This window comes from Puma concolor, chromosome A2 (assembly GCF_028749965.1).
Source record: "Puma concolor isolate L17-30 chromosome A2, mPumCon1.1.hap2, whole genome shotgun sequence".
Classification (NCBI taxonomy): Eukaryota; Metazoa; Chordata; class Mammalia; order Carnivora; family Felidae; genus Puma; species Puma concolor.
In genome coordinates, this window is record NC_141668.1 from 94,444,581 (window position 1) to 94,464,627 (window position 20,047).

General features: G+C 36.3%; 1 long non-coding RNA gene and 1 pseudogene across 1 annotated transcript in view; both read right to left on the reverse strand.

Moving 5' to 3' along the window:
• LOC147583336 (uncharacterized) overlaps positions 1-20,047 on the reverse strand; it is a 102,308-nt gene that overhangs the window by 75,811 nt on the left and 6,450 nt on the right. The gene's annotated exons all lie outside the window — the stretch shown is intronic.
• LOC112866809 (cyclin-dependent kinase 1 pseudogene) lies at positions 2,829-3,751 on the reverse strand (annotated as a pseudogene).

Here is a 20,047-nt window from a genome sequence, read left to right on the forward strand (position 1 = left end):
TTTTTTTGGTCTTGGTATTGGTAAAGATGTGGACATTTCATAACTGTTCTTTAAAAGAATGAATATGGTCTCATAAACTTCACTGTAAGAATGTCATATATCTCTGTATTTAAAAAACTTAATTATAGCCATTAAAGAATAGAGACACAATCAATAGCTTCCAAACTAATAAAGGGGAAAAAGTATCATAGAAATTCTATTGATCCAAGGCAGGGAAGGATAAATTATTAAAAAAAAAAAAAAAAAAAAAAAAGACACAGCTGAGACTGAAAACAAGATAAACATCTCTTTGAAACAGAAACTGAAAAAAATGCAAGCGGTCAGCAGGGCTGAGCCTACGGGCCTGCTGTGCTCTGGGTGTGGAAGCAGCAACTGGGAGTTTCAGCTATGTAAGGTGACACACCGGAAAAAGATCCATCCAGCACAAGGAATTAGAGAGGTAGAATCACAACTCAGTGCCAGGGACTGGGGTGGAGTTGCCCTGGTCATGAAAGGGCACTGGGAAGGAAAAAATCAACAAACTGTGGCTGACCAACACAACATGTGGCTACAGCTTTTAAGAAGCTACGGGCATAAGGAAATGGGAAGACACATAAACAGCCTCGTAAACAAGAATGGAAACCAACCACCTGCTGGCTCAGATCATGATCTGCATTCTGTCTATGCCACAGGAGAACTTGCGCATTAAGCTCTCATTATATTACATAAGACCTGGTTCTGGACTGGGAAGCCATATGATTCTAGTGGAGGCAACCAAACATGTGAGACTAAGAGACTGAGAGAGAGACAGAACTTCCCACTCCAAATGAAGCTGCAAACTACATCCCAAAACATATGAAATAACTACACACAGTCAACAAAATCACTAATTAGAGTGTGTTGACAAAAGCTTTAAAATCAGTGGGTTTTGAATGTACCTGAAAATAAAAAGGAATGAAGTTCTCATACATGCTACAAAATAAACACCCCAAGACATTTTGCCAGGTATAATAAACCAGCACAAAAGGACAAACACTGTAGGATTCCACGTAGGTATCTAGAATAGACAAATTAATAGAGACAAATAGCAGATTAGTGATTATCAGAGCCAGGGGGAGGAGGAATAGGGAGTTGTTGCTTAATGGTTACAGAGTTTCTGTGTGGATTAATCAAAGTTTTGCAAATAGCCGTGATGGTTACATAACACTGTGAATGTAATTAATGCCACTGAATTGTACTCTTCGATACTGTGAAAATTGTAAATTTTATGTTATACATCTTATCACAATAAAAATAAAATATATAAGGCAAAATAGAGCTCAAGGAAGGTATACACATCCACAATTACAGTTGGGGAGGGGGGTGCTTACATGCACATTACCTATCATAAAATGATAGAATTAGTGAACAAAATTAGAAAGGTTATAGTACACTTAAATAACAGACCTAAACTGCTTGATTTGGTATACTTACACACATGTGTATATAAAGATTGCTCCCAAGAAATACATAAAATATATTATTCTAATGTGTACATAGCATATTTAGAAAAGTTGCAATGCTTTGGGTATTCTTTCTTGGTATCTGGTCAAAAGAATCAATAGTGTATAAATTATAATCTCTGCAATAAAATTAGAAATAAATTTAAGATTGTTTAAAAGGAAATTTGCCTATAACCTCCCATATTTGAAACCTTTAAAATGTAAAGAGGATATCATAATAGAAAAATCATAAATGAACACATGTGAAAGTGCTACATATCAAAATTTATCAGATGCAGTTAACTGGGATTTAGAGGTAAATTTACACAATTAAATATATATACATATATACTATGTGTAGGTGCATAGTATATACATATATACCTACATATAATCAAGTGATTTTAGGGTGCCTGGGTGGTTAAGCATCCAACTTCAGCTCAGGTCGTGATCTTACAGTTCATGAGTTTGAGCCCTGCATCAGACTCTGTGCTGACAGCTCAGAGTCTGGAGCCTTCTTCAGATTCTGTGCCTCCCTGTCTCTCTGCCCCTCCCCAACTCTCTCTCTCTCTTTCTCTCTCAAAAATAAATAAACTAAAAAATTAATTTAAAAAATGAAATGATTTAAAATTAATTAGTTCAACATCAAGATCAAGACATTAGAAAAGGAACAAGAATAATCTGAAGAAAATAGAATATAGAAAATAATAAATATGAGATCAAAAATCAATGAAATGGAAAATAAAAAAAAAAACGAGGGAATTCACAATCTTTTTTTTTTTTTTTTTTTTTAGTTTCAGGTGTACGATTTAGTGATTCATCACTTATATACAACACCCAGTGTTCATCACAAGTGTCCTCCTTAATACCTAATACCCATTTAATACCCCTCCCACCTCCCCTCTAGCAACCCTCAGCTTTTTCTCTACAGTTAAGAGTTTGTTTTATGGTTTCCCTCTCTCTCTTTTTCCTTCCTCCTCCCATATGTTCATCTGTTTTGTCTCTTAAATTCCACATATGAGTGAAGTCATTTAGAATTTGTCTTTCTCTGACTGACTTATCTCACATAGCATAATATTCTCTAGCTCCATCCATATCATTGCAAATGGCAAAATTTCATTCCTTTTTATGGCTGAAAGTAGATTTATACTTTTATTATGGTAACAAATAGTTGTTGAAGTGAGATCTATAAACATATACAGAATTATTATATTTAAATTCATATAGAACAATATTTACATTTTTAAGTTACAGTTTTGAAATCAGAAGACTAAGTACAGCTTAAGTTTGCAAGAAAGAAAGAGAAAAACACAAAACAAAAATAGACAAAGCAGTAAAAACATAACTATCTGTTTCTGATACGTAGAAATGCTCAGAAAGCTACATCTTCTTAATCTTATTGTCCAAATCATTAAAATATGGATGATTCAGTGCCATTGTGCCAGAAACTCATTTGGCAGGATCATAGACCAACATTTTTGAGAACAGATCCAAGCCATTTCCATCCAAGTTTTTGACACGGGATGCGAGACTTCCTGGTTTCCCCCTGGGAAATGTATTCTTATAGTCCTATAAAGATTCCACTTCTGGCCACACTTCATTATTGAGGGTGGCCAAAGCTCTGAAAATTCTGAAGAGTTAATCAATTTCTGAATCCCCATGGAAAAGTGGTTTCTTAGTTGTTAATTCTGTAAACATGGTGCCTAAACTCCAAATGTCAACTGGAGTTGAGTAGCGAGCTGACCCCAGCATTACTTCTGGAGATCTATACCAGAGCATCACTACCTCATGTGGTATATTCTAACAGGTATTCCAAAAGCTCTGGCAAGGCCAAAATCAGCCAGTTTAATTGTTCCTTTGTCATCAATCAATAGATTTTGAGATTTTAAGTCTCTGTGCAGAACTCTTCTGGAGTAGCAAAACACAGTCCCTTGTAGGATTTGGTACAAGTAACTCTTAACAAGTGAAGATTCCATGAACCGACCAGGAGGGATGGAATCTAAGTATTTCTTGACATCCATGGAAGAGAATTCAAAGATGAGATATAAGCTGGAATCTTGCATAAGCACGTCTTGAAGACGGACTATATTTCGATGACAAAGTTCTTTTAATAGAGAAATTTCCTGAATTGCAGTACTAGAAACCCTTCCTCTTCACTTTCTAGTCTGATTTTCTTCATGGCTACCACTTGACTTGTAGTTTTGTGTCTACCCTTACACACAACTCCATAGGTACCTTCTCCAATTTTTTCTATTTTGGTATAGTCTTCCATAGTTAACCAGTGAGGTGGTACGTCCTGGCTTTATTATCCCATGACGAAAGTGGCGGTGGCTACCACATCGGCGTCACTCTCGCCTCAACTTCCGAGAGCCAGGTTTTTCTTTTTTTCTTAAGCACTACGTTTTTAATATAATTGTTTAATCACGAATAGAGCTTAGTGACTGAGAGAAAAACTGTGCCACTGACTAACAACAAGGAAAAGTGTAATTCAGACCTAAAGGGAAAAATGCAAAAACCTTAGCATCAAACAGACCAGGAGTCAAATCTGGACTCTACCATGTCCCATTGGCGTGACCTTTAGCAAATATCATTTCTCTGATTCGGAGTTTCCTCCTCTGCAGAATAAGGATCACACTGCTCACCTCACAGAGAGCTGGGAGAATTAAATGAGAAACCAGGTGTTCAGAAGTCAGCATTACTGCCCAAATCATGGTAGGGGTTCAACAAATATTAGTTCCCTCCTACTGCCTCCCATGTAACTTTTATCAGCAAGCATCATAAAAGGGTTTGGAAACTGCTAAAATGTATTTCCTCATGTCTGGATTCACATTATACATATACCACAATTTCTTGATCCATTCATCGGTCTACGGACATTTGGGCTCTTTCCATAATTTGATTACTGTTGATAATGCTGTTATAAACATCAGGGTGCATGTATCTATCCCTTTGAATCAGTATTTTTGTATCCTTTGGGTAAATACTTAGTAGTGCAATTGCTGGGTCGTAGGGTAGTTCTATTTTTAATTTTTTGAGGAACCTCCATATTGTTTTCCAGAGTGGCTGCACCAGTTTGCATTCCCACCAGCAATGCAAAAGGGTTCCTCTTTCTCCGCATCCTCACCAACATCTGTTGTTTCCTGTGTTGTTAATTTTAGCCATTCTGATGGGTGTGAGGTGATATTTCATGGCGGTGTTGATTTGCATTTCTCTGATAATAGTGATGCTGAGCATCCTTTCATGTCATATTGCTTTTTAACATTAGTTCGCTAGTTAAAACAGTAAGGAAAAATAAACATAGGATAGTAGAATTGAGAAATAAGAGCCCAAACTGTTTGTATTTCAGATTTGACTATTGTCTACATAGAAAATTCAAGAATATCTATAGATAAACCCTTAGAATCAGTAATGTGGTTAGTGATGCTACTAGATACAAAGAAAAGTATCTACAATCCTCATATATCTCCAGTTATAAAGTAGACTTTTTTCTACTACTATTAGGGTAGTAGAAAAAAATATTCCATTTTAACAGTGACCAAAATTTATGGGTGTCCAGAAAGAAATCTAAATGATTTTTTACAAAATAAACTACAAAACATTATTGAAGGATGGAAAAGAAAACATAAATTAAGACGAAAAAATGCCAACTCCAAAAATTGGAAGACTCTCCAGCAAAGATGGAAATTCTCTTCAAATAAATCTACAAATTAAATATAAGCACAAAGCCCCACCAGAGTTTTCCATGGAAATTGACAAAGAACCAAAAATCTCAAAGACAAATTTGAAGAACAGGAAGGGAGACATGTTATAAAGCAACAGTATTTAAGACTGTCTAGTATTAGCCCAGGGACAGATAAATCAAGCAAATAAAACAGAAGTGAGCAGTAGACTCAAAATAGCCCTGCTCACATATGGAAACCATATATAACAAGTATGTTCAAATGGATACACCATTCAATAAAAAGTCTGGTCCAACTGATTATGAATACAGAATAAAATTAGGTTACTACCTAACATAATATACTGAAAAAATCCCAGTTGGATGAATATCTAGCTGCAAAAGACAAACTAGTGTTTTAGAAAAAAAAAGTAAGGTAACATCTTTATGACATTATTGATAGTGATAGTTTTTATTTACATTACAAGTAAAGACTTGGCATAAACCAAGAATATAAGGTAAAATGACATTCTATTGACATCTCACCACTTGCAGATTTACTTTTGAACATGTGGGCTTTAAAGTTGCCAAGAAAGGGGAGTGGAGAGCTTTCAACCGGCTTGGAAGTAATATGTAACTTCCACTTAACACTCAATTAACCATGATCAGTCCCAACTTAATTGCAAGGGAGCCTGGGAAACATGGGGGTGCACTTGGAACCTGGGTGGTAGGGGTGACTAATACTTGGCTCTTCCACAGGTTCTTGATCTATGATTTCTATATTTCATTTAATCAAGCCCTTATTAATTTTCTATTGCTGCTGTAACAAATTACCAAAAACTTAATGCCTCAAAACACCTTCAATTTATTGCATTGCACATTTGGAGGTCAGAAGTCCCACATGGATTTCACTGGGCTGAAACCAATATATTGGCAGGGCCATGTTCCATCTAGAGGCTCTATGGGATAATTCATTTTTTCTTGTCTTTTTGATCTTCTAGAGGCTGCCAAAATTCCTTGAACATGGCCCTGACCAACAATCAGATCATTTCAATCTCTGCTTCTATCATCAACTCTCCTTCTCAGACTTTCCTGCATTTCTCTTTCACTTATGAGGACACTCATGATTACATTGGACACACCCAGATAATACAAGATAATCTCCCCATCTTGGGATCCTTACCTTAATCCCATCTGCAAAGTCCCTTTTGCCAGATAAGGTCACATATCCACAAGCTGTGAGCATTAGGATGTGGCCCTATTTGTAGAGCCATTATTCTGCCTACCACACATGGAATGATCCAATTCTTGTAAAACATACAAACACACACACATAACTGGAAATTTATATGTGCCTATAAATGCAATTCTATATGTGTAACAGGATGTTAAATTTAAAGATGTAATAAATTATATTCTAAAAGGCTTACTACACTATATTCAGAATTTGAAATAGGGTAAGTAAAACTGGTTGAAGCTAAGAGATTTTGTGAGAAAGATTTCTTTAGAACAAACTATGAGTGTTTGTCACATACACACCCAGTGGAAGGGTGGGGGGGTATGTTAGAGGGTACTAACTTCTCTCAGGAAGGAGTCCTGTAAGAGCACTTAGAGGGTATGACATAAGTTTCTTGGAGGTGTGGGGCTGGATGTCACAGAAAATGTCACAGAAATATGTGACAAAGGCCTCAGGATTCTAATGGAGAGGGGCTGTCGTTGTTATCCTGGGGTGGCAGAAGAGAGAAAGTGAAACCGGGCTCTGTTGGGAACATGCTAAACTTACACTGACATGTGGCATAGGATACAAGAGTATTTCCTGTGGATCAGAACACAAAGGAGAGAGCTAGCCTGGAACCTTTACAACTCCTACTCATGAGGTTGACATTGAGATGGGACCCCAGAAGAACATCGGAATGGAGTGCACGCTGAAATAACAGAGACTGAGTGGTATAGCTACCAAAAGATGAAAATGCAATTTTATATGTGTAAACAGGATGTTAAATTTGGAGATAAAAAAACAGGTATATTCCAAATTACTTACTAAGCTATGTACAGAATTTGAAATAGAGAAAGTAAAACTGTCAGTGAATGAAGAACATGTGAAAAAACACCAATGCCCAGGAGTGACACCAGCATGACGGTGGAACAGGAAGTCCCAGTCTCTTATTTCCCCACAGAGACACCAACTCAATGATATACAGACTAAACTGCCTTTGTGAGAACTCGAGAAACCAGTTAAGAATTTGCAGCACCCCTGGAGAGGGCAAAGTCAAGAAGAGCCACATGGAAGCTGGTAAGAAAGTTTGTTGCATTGACCCGGCATATCCCCTCCCCTTCTGCAGCACAGAACATTGGTAGAAAATGCCCAACCTGTGGCTTCTCCCTAAGGAGAGACAAAGAAAAGTGGAACATCTATCAAACACTCTGGCCTTTCAAAAGGCTGTCCCAAGGACTAGTTTTTGTCTCATTTAACTCAGTTCTGACAGGAACCAATATAGTTTGGATGCCTAAGGGCCACTGAGAACAAAGGCTAGCATGGTGGCTTGTTGCAACACCAGAGAGATTGAATTACCATGGGCAGTCACCAGGGAAAGGAAATATTATAAGCTCCTGAAAAGAAACAAGGCAAACTTCTTTAACAGAGAAATCACATGCACAAGCTCAGAGAAGTCACATATGCATAGGTGAGTTGAGATGCTCCAGAATCTCTAGCCAGCTTTATTTTTGAAGATCTTCCCAGTGCAAAGCCAGTCCATAAAGACCAGGAGAGATGGCTATTTTTTGAAATGCCCAAATTTCCATAAAATGACAAAGCATGCAAAGAAACAGGAAAATACGGCAAAAATCAAAGGAACAAAATAAATCTCCAGAAACCAACCCTAAAGAAATGGGGATCTATAAACTACCTGACAAAGAACCATTAAAAACAGCCTAAAAGATGCTTGATGAGCTAAAAGAGAACACCGATGGACAACTAAATGAAATTAGGAAAATAATGCATGAACGAAATGAGAGTATCAGCAAAGAGATAGAACCTATTAAAAACAAGATCAAAGAGAAATTCTGAAGCTGGAGTATACAAAAAGAGAATTGGAAAATTCACTCACAGGATTCAACAACAGACTTGATCAAGCAAAAGAAACAGTTAACATGAAGACGAGTCATTTGAAATTATGAGTCAGAATTATAAGAGAAAAAAGAATGAAGAGAAGTGATAGGAGCCAAGGGACTTACGGGACACCCTCAAAAGCATACTACTCAAAAGTGGTAATATATGCATTATGGGAGCCACAGAAGAGACAGGGAAAGGGGTGGATGGTCTATTTGAAGAAATAAAGGCCAAAAATGCCCCAAATTTGAGAAAGGTAATGGATACACAAGCTCAAGAAATAAAAAGAACTCCAATTGGGATAAATACAAAAAGGCTCATGCCAAGACACATTATAATCAAATTGTCAAAAATCCCAAAGAGAATCTTGAAAGCAGGAAGAGAAAAGTGACTCATTACATATAAGGGAGCTCCTATGAGATTATCAGCAGATTTCTCAATAGATAGAAATCTTGCAAGCCAGAGGACTTGGGATAATCTATTCAATGTGATGAGAGAAGAAAACTGCCAAACAATACCGTATCTGGCAAAGCTGTCTTTCAAAAATGAAAGGGAAATTAAGATTTTCCTAGACAAATGAGGGCTGAAAAAGTCCACTGCCACAAGAACTGCCTTACAGGAAATGCTAAAAGGAGTTCTTCAAGTTAAAGCAAAAAGACACTGGATAGCAAATGAAAACAAAATTATAAAGCTCTCTCTCTGGGAAAGATCAATATAAAGACAAACAGTACTGTAATGTTGACATAAATCGCTTTTAATTCTGGCATAGAATTTAAATGACAAAGGCATTAAAAATAACTATAAATCTATGTTAATTGGTACACAGTATAAAAATATGTAATTTGTGGGGCACCTGGGTGGCTCAGTCGGTTGAGCGTCCGACTTCGGATCTTTCGTGAGTTCAAGCCCCGTGTCGGGCTCTGTGCTGACAGCTCAGAGCCTGGAGCGTGCTTCAGATTCTGTGTCCCCCTCTCTTTCTGCCCCACCCCTGCTTGTGCTCTGTCTCTGTCTTTCAAAAATGGATAAACATAAAATTTTTTTAATGTAATTTTGTGACACTGGTAACATAAAGCTGAGTGAACAGAGATGTAAAGCAATAGAGTTTTTCTACACAAGTTAAGTTAAATTATTATCAGTTCAAAACAGATTGATACGGGGGGGGGGGATGAGTGAAACAGGTAAAGGGGATTAAGAGTACTTTAACTTGATGAGTCCTGATAATGTATAGAATTGTTGAAGCACTATATTGCACACCTGAAACCAATATAACACTGTGTGTTAACTACTGGAATTAAAATTAAAGACAAATAAAATAATAGAGTAGATTGCTATAACTTTAAGATGCTTCTTGTAATCTTCACGGTAACCACAAATAAAATACTATAGAAGATACATGAAAGAAATGAGAAAGGAATCAAAGCATATAACTACAAAAGAAAATCAATGAAACAAAAAGGAAAGTAGCAAGCCAGGAAGAGGGACAAAATGGCTACCAGACACATGGAAAATCAGTAACAAATGGCGATAGTAAGTCTTACCCTATTATTAATTACTTTAAATGTAAATAGATTAACCTACCAATTAAAAGACATCGAGTTATTGAATGGGTTAAAAAACACAAGATCCATCTATATGCTGTCTACAAGAGACTTAGCTTTAAAATCTAAGAGCACACATAGGCTGAAAGCAAAAAGAGGGAAAAGACATAATGTGCAATAGTAAATAAGGCAGGGGTGAACATAATCATAACATAAAATAGGTAAGTTAAAAACTGTCACAAGAGATAAAGAAGGACATTTTATAATGATAAAAGGATCAATTTATCAGAAAAATGTAAGAATTATAGATACATGCACCTAACATCAGAGCTCCTCAATATATAGAAAAAAGTTGACAGGATTGAAGGGAGAAGTAGACAGCAATACAATTATAGTAGGAAATTTCAACAGCCATCTTTTAATAATGGCTAGAATAACTAGACAGAAAATCAATAAGGAAACAGAAGTCTTGAGCAACACTACAGACCAATTAGACCTAACAGGCATATACGAAACATTCCATCCAAGGACAGCAGAATACACATTCTTCTCAAATGAACACGATACATCCTCCACAAGAGACCCCACGTTGAGCCACAAAACAAGTTTTAACAAATTTAAGAAGACTTAAGTCATGCCAAAGATCTTTTCCAAACAATGAGATGAAACTAGAAATCAAGAGCAAAAGGAAAATTGAACATTCACAAATACGTAGAAATTAATACTCTTAAACAACCAATGAGTCAAAAATGAACACAGTATCTTCAGACAAGTGAAAATAATAGAAAAACAGCATAGTAAAACCGATAGGATGCAATGAAATAGTATTAAGAGGGAAGTTTATGACAGTAAACAATTACATTAAAAAAGAAGAAATATCTCACATAAATGACCTAACTTTCAACTGTAAGGAACTAAAAAGGAACAAACTAAATCCAAGTTAGCAGAAGGAAAAAAATAATAATAAATTTTACAGCAGAAATAAATAAAATAGAAAACAGAAATATTGAAAAAAATCAAGAAAACATAGAGTTGGATTTTTAGGAAATCAACAAAATTGGCAAACTCTTAGCTAGACTGAGAAAAAAAAGAGGACTCACATAAATAAAATCAAAAATAAAAGAGGAGATATTACACCTGATGCCAGGATTATAAAAGGAATATAAGAGACCACTATGAACAATTATACACCAACAAGTTGGATAATCTAAAAGAAATACATAACTTACTAGAAATATAGAACCTAACAAGATTGAATCATAAAGACAAAAAGTCCAAACAGACCTATAATCACTAAGGAGACTGAATCAGTAATCAAAAATCTCCCCAAAAATAAAACCTCAGGACCAGATGGCTTTTCCAGAGAATTCCACCAATATTTAAAGAAGAAAACAACAATAGTCTTCAAACTCTTCCAAAAAATTTCAAACTCAGTTAGGACTCCAGCATTACCCTGAGACCAAAACCAGAGAAAGACATTATAAGAAAAGAAAACTAGAAGCAAATAACCTTGATTAATATTGATACAAAAATAGTCAGCAAAATACTAGAAAACTTAATTCAACAGCACATTAAAAGCATTCCACATAGTTACAAACAGAGAGGGAGGGAGGCAAACCATAAGAGACTTTTAAATACAGAGAACAAACGGAGGGTTGATGGGGGGTGGGGGAGAGGGGAAAATGGGTGATGGGCATTGAGGAGGGCACTTTCCGGGATGAGCACTAGGCATTGTATGTAAGCCAATTTGACAATAAATTATATACAATAATTAATTAATTAATTAATTAATTAAAAATAAATAAAGCATTCCATAGTGACCAGGTGGGATTTATTCATAGAATGTCAAGATGGTTGAACACATGAAAACCAATCAATTTAATATACCACATGAACAGAATGAAGGGAAACAAACACATGCTCGATTAATGAAGAAAAAGCATTTAACAAAATTCAACACATTTTCACAATAAAAACACTCATAAAACCAGGAATCAAAGGTAATTATCTCAAATAATTAAGGGCATATATGAAAAGCCCACAACTTATATTATACTCAATAGAGGAAAACTCAAAGCTTTTCCTCTCAGATAAAGAACAAGAGAAAGATGCCCATTTTCACCAGTTCTATTCAACATAGTACTAGAAATCCTAGCCAGAGAAATAGGTCAGGACAAAAAAAAAAAAAAAAAAAAAAAAAGACATCCAAATTCTAAAGGAAGAAATAAGATCATCTCTGTTTACAAATACATGATCTTATATGCAGAAAACTAAAGATGTGCACACACATACAAATGCTGTTAAACAAATTCAGCAAAGCAGCAGGATTCAAAAACAACAACCCAAATCAGTTCCATTTGTACACACTAACAATGAACAATTCAGAAAGGAAATTAAGAAAACAATTCCATCTACAGTAACATTAAAAAGAACAGAATACTTAGAAGTTTTATTTATTTCCACAAATAAATGGAAAGACATCACATGTTCATGAATTGGAACACTTGATAACATTAAAATGTCCATATTACCCAAAGCAATCTACATATTTAATGCAATCCCTATGAAAATCCCAATGACAATTTGCAAAACTAGAAAAAAATTCTAACATTATATGGAATCTCAAGGAATCCCAACTAAATCTTGAAAAAGAACAAAGTTGGAGGCCTCACACTTCTTGATTTCAAAACATATAACAAAGCTACAGTAATCAAAACACAGAGTGGTACCATGGAAAGACAGATATATAGACCAACAGAAGAGAACAGACAGGCTAGAAATAAACCCTCATGTATTTGGTCATATTACCTTGGACAACCTGGCCAAGACCACACAATGGGGATAGAACAGTATCCAACAAATGATGCTGGGAAACCTGGACATTCACAAGGAAAAGAATAAAGTTGGATCTTTACCTTATAGTATACACAAAAATGAACTAAAAATGGATTAAATACCTACAGGTAAAACATGAACCTACAAAATAGGAAGAAATATTTGCAAATCACAGATATGATAAGGGGTTAATATATACAATATGCAAAGAACTCCTATAACTCAACAACAGCATCCTGATTTTAAAATGTGCAAAGCACCTGAATAGACATTCCTCCAAAAAGAAAAAAATACACCAACGGCCAACAAGCTTAAGAAAAGATGTTGACCATCACTAATCATCAAAGAAGTGCAATGAGGTGTCAAAAAAATAAACCAGAAAGTAACAAGTATAGGTGAGAATGTAGAGAAATTGGAACCCTATGCACTGTTAGTGGGAATGTAAAGCTTCTCAAAAAATTAAAAATAGAATTACCACATGACCCAGCAATCACACTTCTGGGTATGTATCCAAAAAAATTGAGACAAGGATTGAAGACATTTGCACACTCATGTTTATTGTAGCATTATTCACAATGGCCAAAAGGTGGAAGCAACCCAAATTTCCACAGAAGAATGGATGGATTAAAAAAAAAGGTGATATATACATACCATGAAATATTATTCAGCCTTAAAAAGAGAAGGAAATTCTGTCATATTCTACAACATGGTTGGGACTTAAGGACATTAACTCAGTCACAAGAAGACAAATAGTGTATGATTCCACTTAAGTGAAATATCCAAAGTAGTCAGACTCATAAAACAGAAAGTAGAATGGTGGTTGCCAGGGTTTGGGGGAAAGGGGAAATGGGGAGCTGTTGTTCAATGGGTCAGAGTTTCAGTTTTGCAAAATGAAAGAGTTCTAGAGAGCAAGTGCACAACAGTGTGAACACAACCCTATGGAATGGTATGCTTAAAAATGGTTAAGATGGTAAATGTTACCATTTTTTTTAACCACAATTAAAATAATACAAAACACCCAGGCCCAGAGACCCTGAAACCTTCTTATAAAATTCACTAGAGTTTAACACTTTCCTGCCTACCTCCCACACCCATCTCCCCTTCTTCCCTATTTCCCATCCCTTTAGATTCAACTAGAGTGGGTCAGATATCACTGCTAGTGACAGGGAAAGAAGTAGCTAGGAAGAGGGGAGAAAAGGGGCAGGTGGTCTCCAGCAGCAGGTGGTCCATTTATAGTGAGCCCTGGGAGAGGAAGGAGGGATGGCTTGAATTTGTGAGATTGAAGTGCTGATCCATATATAGCATTTAGCATTCTAATTTCTAATAGAGGACTATAATTTAGAACTTAAGAGTTAACTAGGAAGGAGCAGATGAGTCAATAGATATGCCCAGTGGTGACCTATTGGCAGAGGAAGAAATTTCCCACTGAGCCTGTTTAAAGAGATAATGGAAAGCAAAAATAAAAAATGTTTTCAATTTATATCCAATGCATTTTACCTGTCCAGTATACTGGCTTCAACTGCTAATGTACATAATGTTAATATAGAGGAAAAAGTTGGGAAGGCTGTACACTAAATGATTAATAGTAGCCATCTGTGGGACTGGATTAAAAACAGGAGCATTTGGGGGCACCTGGCTGGCTCAGTCAGAAGAGCAAATGACTCTCGATCTCAGGGTCATGCTGGGTGTACAGATTACTTTAACAAATAAATATTAAAAAATTTAAAAATGGAAATGGGAGCATTTGAAAGATTTTTATTCTTCACTCATTATACATCTATAATATTTTAATTATTTGTAAGGAGTCTATTCATATATTATTTATGTAAGTGATATGTAATTTTTATTTATTTTTTATTTTTTGATATGGAATTTTTAAAGTCAGAATTTCGAATTAACATATTATGCAGGTTTATTTCATATATAGGTAATTGGTCTGTCTAAATACTGTCTACTTTGTTATAACCAGACACTAGTGAACCTCTTGGGAAAGACAAACTTTCTTTGAAATTGTTGGTATACAGCATTAAAAATGAGGCCAGATGTGGGGCACCAGGGGGGCTCAGTTGGTTAAGCATCTGACTCTTGATTTCAGCTCAAGTCATGATCTCACAGTTCATGAGATTGAGCCCAAGTTGGGTTCCATGCTGACAGTAGGGAGCCGGCTTGGGACTCTTTCTCTCTCCCTCTCTCTCTCTCTCTCTCTGCCCTTCCTCTATGTGCACCCTTGCATGCTCTCTCTCCCTTTCTCAATAAATAAACATTTTTTAAAAAATGAGGCTAGATGTGAAGACTGGGTTTTCTATTTTTTTTTTCCTTTTTCTATAGCAAAAAGAAGAAGAAAGAAGGAAGAAGTAAAGGAAGGAAGGAAGGAAAGAAGGGAGGGAGGAAGGGAGGGAGGGAGGGAGGGAGGGAGGGAGGAAGGAAGGAAGGAAGGAAGGAAGGAAGGAAGGAAGGAAGGAAGGAAGGAAGGAGGAAGGGTGAGGTAAGTCCAATCTCCTTTTCCCTATAAATTCTTAGAAAAAACTTACTAACTCTATCAGTTCCTGCTCATAGTGAATTTCACAAAGATTGAATATTAGCATTATAGTGTTCTGTTTGTATTATTTTTCTCTTTTAAAACATCTTTATGGATAGTACAATCTTATGTTGAAATTTTGAATCAATATGGTGCTTTCTAAAGTTAAGAGTTACTAACAATGTCTTTACTCTTTTTTTCTTTTAAACACAGAAAGGACATCAGCTTACAGACACACACAAACAAAGACTAGGGGAACCTCCAATTGGTCAAAAAAGCAATGTGGAAAACTTTCTTTGAAAATAATTAATGACAAATGGTAAACATTACTTTCCTGGATATTCTGCCATTATTCTGGCCCTTCCTCATATGCTACCACTAGAATCTTATAGGAGCTGCTTCCTGCCAACATAAGCATTGTGTGAAAACTTTACAAACATCACTGGGAAGAATAAACCAATGACCTCTGTATGACTTCTTAGCAACTTTGCAAGCCAGAGGCCTAATTTGACATGTGGATTTGGTGGTTTGACCAGCCTTGGCTAACATCAGGTCCACATGTAAGAGGGGTGTGCAGTGGCTCCATACCCCAGGGAACCAGCTCAGTCTCATGCGCCATGAGTCACAGTGGAGAGGAGAGCCTCCTTCCTGGCTGTCTTGACTCACTGCGGAGCAGAAGAGGATGCTCATTGGGGTTGTGGTACCGTTACGCGAGAGACCGCGGTGAGCTAAACAACTGCACCAAGATGCAACCAAATCCCTCAAATTAGGAGAGAACAGGATGAGAACGACCAAATTCACTGATGGTTTGAGTTGGCAAAATTCTATGAAGTTCTAACATTAGCTCTACGCTCATAAATCATGTTTTCCTTGGTCTTCTCAACTTCTAGTAATTAAACTCCTGCACCTCAAGTTGCCTTTTCAACAAATTCTATAGGAATTTATATTCTGCTTAAGAGTGGATTAAATTTAAAAGTCTATCTTGGATCAGACTGGATCAGTCTCAACTTGTCTCAGAACCCATGTCTCTTTGGACAGTACCTATCCTGCCCTTCCCAACAGCCATCCACCATTGGGTTCTTCTCTAGGGTTGGTGGTGTGTTGTTTCTTTTTAATTGAAACCTTGAATCCCAGGTTTTTAACTTACTTACCTATAAAATAGCATCGTTTTATGGGAACTAAACTGTAATATATCCTAGTGATTTGCCAAATTCCTAAATTACTAGAAGGATTGCCCCTTTCAGATAAACTGTGTACTGTTTTAGTTGCAAACTAATAAACAATAAAGGGAATAGAAGGAAAACATTAGAAGAAAATGTGTTAATCCCTCTTCATCATATGACCAAACATAGCCTCTCTTCGAATCTAAAGTGACTTATCAGCTTAAATCACTCAGGGACCTATAGTTTCATGTACCATTCACTCAAGGCTTCCCTCAAGGTGGCTCACACACTGCTACCTCGACTTCTTTTCCTATAAAGCTTGCCCTTCTCTATCTTCTGCTTACTTTCTTACTGCTCTACACCACTCACATCCTTAAAGATACAAGTTACAATTAATCTTGAAGTAAATATTTCCATAGATGCCTCACTCTGCTGGGATTTCTATTCTGTAGTCACTATTTATTATTACTTTTGAAGTATAATTTACACAATGTTATATCAGTTTCAAGTGTAGAACATACTGATTCAACAATTCTATACGTTACTCAGTGCTCAGAGAATCACTAGACATATTATTACAATATTATTGACAATATTCTGTGTGCTGTACTTTTCATCAATATGACTTATTTATTTTATTACTGGAAGTTTGTATCTCTTAATCTCATTTATCTGTTTCACCCCTCCCCAAACCCCTCTCTTCTGACAACCACCAGTTTGTTCTCTGTAATTAAGAGTCTGTTTGTTTGTGTCATTGTTCATTTGTTTTGTTTTTTAGATTCCACTTACAAGTAAAATCATATGGTGTTTGTCTTTCTCTGACTTACTTCACTTAGCATAATACCTTCTAGGTCCATCCATATTGTCACAAATGGCAAGATCTCATTCATTTTATGGCTGGATAATACTGCATTGTGTGGTGTGTGTGTGTGTGTGTGTGTGTGTGTGTGTGTGTGTGTATATACATATATACACACACAAAAATAGACACGCAGATAAACAGAATAGACAGCCCATAAATAAACCCATGTTTATGTGGTCAATTAATCAATGATAAAGGAAGGATGAATATACAATGAGGAAAAGACGGTCTCTTCAATGAATGGTGCCAGAAAAACAAAACAGCTACATGCAAAAGAATTAAACTGGACCACTTTTTTTTGTTAACTTTTTTCATGTTTATTTATTTTTGAGAGAGAGAGAGAGAGAGAGACAGAGAGAGACAGAACATGAGTGGGGGAGGGGCAGAGTGAGGGATACAGAATCTGAAGTAAGCTCCAGTCTCTAAGCTGTCAGCACAGAGCCTGACACGGGGCTTGAACTCACAAACTGTGAGATCATGACCTGAGCTGAAGTTGGATGCTTAACCAACTGAGCCACCCAGGCACCCCTAAATTGGACCGCTTTCTTACACCATACAAAAAAATAAACTCAAAATGGATTAGATACTTAAATGTAAGACCTGAAACCATATAACTCCTCCAAGAAAATTTGGGCAGTCATCTCTTTGACATAGGTCTTAGCAACATTTTTTCTTTTTTTTTTTTAATTTTTTTTTCAACGTTTATTTATTTTTGGGACAGAGAGAGACAGAGCATGAACGGGCGAGGGGCAGAGAGAGAGGGAGACACAGAATCGGAAACAGGCTCCAGGCTCTGAGCCATCAGCCCAGAGCCCGACGCGGGGCTCGAACTCATGGACTGCAAGATCGTGACCTGGCTGAAGTCGGACGCCTAACCGACTGCGCCACCCAGGCGCCCCGAGCAACATTTTTTCTACATATGTCTCCTCAGGCAAGGAACACAAAAGCAAACATAAACTATTGGGACTACACTAAAACAAAAAGCTTTTGCACAGTGAAGGAAACCATCAGCAAAATGAAAAGGCAACTTACTGAATGGGCAACTGTATATATATGCAAATGATATATCCAATAAAGCGTTAATATCAAAAGTATGTAAAGAACTTACCTAACTCAACACCAATAAAAGCAAATAATGTGATTAAAAATGGGTAGAAGACCTGAATAGACATTTTTTTCCAAAAAAGACCTACAAATGGCTAACAGACACATGAAAAGATGCTCAGCATCACTAACCATCAGGAAAATGCAAATCAAAACCACGATGAGATATCACCTTACATCCGTCAGAATGGCTAGAATCAAAAAGCCAAGAAATAACAAGTGTTGGTGAGGATGTGGAGAAAAAAAAATCCTTTTGCACTGCTGATGGGAAGGTACAGTGGTGTATCTACTATGGACAACAGTATGGAGGTTCCTAAAAGAAATTAAAACAAGAAAAACTCTATGAGCCAGTAATGCCACGACTTTGGGTATTTACCCAAAGAAAACAAACACTAATTTGAACGGTATATTCTGTATTCTCTTAATTCTTGCTGACTTTGACCTAAATCTTTACCACTCCATCATTTTCAAGACATGGTTTTCTCTAGTCACTCATGACTCTTCTCCTGGCACTTTTCTGAGCTTTGAGTTCATTGTGTCTAAGTTTCCTTTTAGTCTCTTCTGCTTCCACCTACTCCTTAAATGATGATATTCCCTAGGATTCTGTCCTGGGTTCTCCTCCTTTCTCAATCTGTATTCTCCCTGAGTGATAACAACCTGAAGTGTCTATCTATCCTAAACTCTTTAAGTTTAAAATCTAGATGCCTACTAGACACACAAGTCCAAATGAACCACACCTATTTCAAACACAAAATGTTCAAAGGGGAGTTTATAACACAGACCCTGCCCAATCCAACTTTCCTCCTGAATTTCTAATTTAAGTTAATGGTAAAATTCTCCAACCAATCCCCCTTCTCTATTCTTATTTTTCCAAAGACAATAGTCAGATTTTGTCTATTTTATCTTTTTAATAGCTTACATACATATTCATTGCTTACTTTTCAATCCACACTAATGAATATTACTGATTTCCATTATACACATAACTATTGCAAGCCTACAGGCTTTCATCACATCTCATAGAGACTAACTCATAGTGTCACTCATAGTGACAGTATAGAGGACAGTTTAGACGAGAGCATTGTATTTGCATGAGCACTGTAAAATGCTTATTCATCGTGTCATCATTCAACAAATATTTCTAAGTACCTGATCTGGGACAGAAAAAAGGTATAGCTAGCCAAATGCAAAGCTGGAGGGGGAGGGGCAGATGAGTTGGGCATATAATGGTAGAATTTTCTGCATTAACTTCTATTTTTACACTTACATAGCTTAAGTAGAACAGTGTAAATATGTTCCATGTGATTTAGATAATTCTTCCATATTTAAAATAGCTATAGGTTTCCCCACTACCTCAAATCCATGGAAGTCTGGGAAAGAGAAGAAAACTCATTTAAACATTTTTCTTTGGGATGGAGACGGGTTACTAAATTGTTAATTATTGAACCAAAGAAAAGTTCACATAACATAAAATTACCATTTAAAGTTAACAATTCCGTGGCTTTGATTTGATGCATTTCAAATGTTGTGCAACCACCATCTCTATAAAGTTCTAAAACACGGTCATCACCCCAACGGAAAATCTCTCATTTTCCTCTTATTTCCTCAAGCACTTGTTCCTATTCTACTCCTCCTCCCCTAATAAGCATAAATGTACATTCTCTCTATCGATTTACCAATTGTGGAAATTTCATATAAATGGTATCATATAATACCTGATCTTTTGTGTCTGTATGGTATCATACAGGATGTTTTGTTTCATTCACATTGTATCATGTTTCAGTACCTTATTCCTTTTTA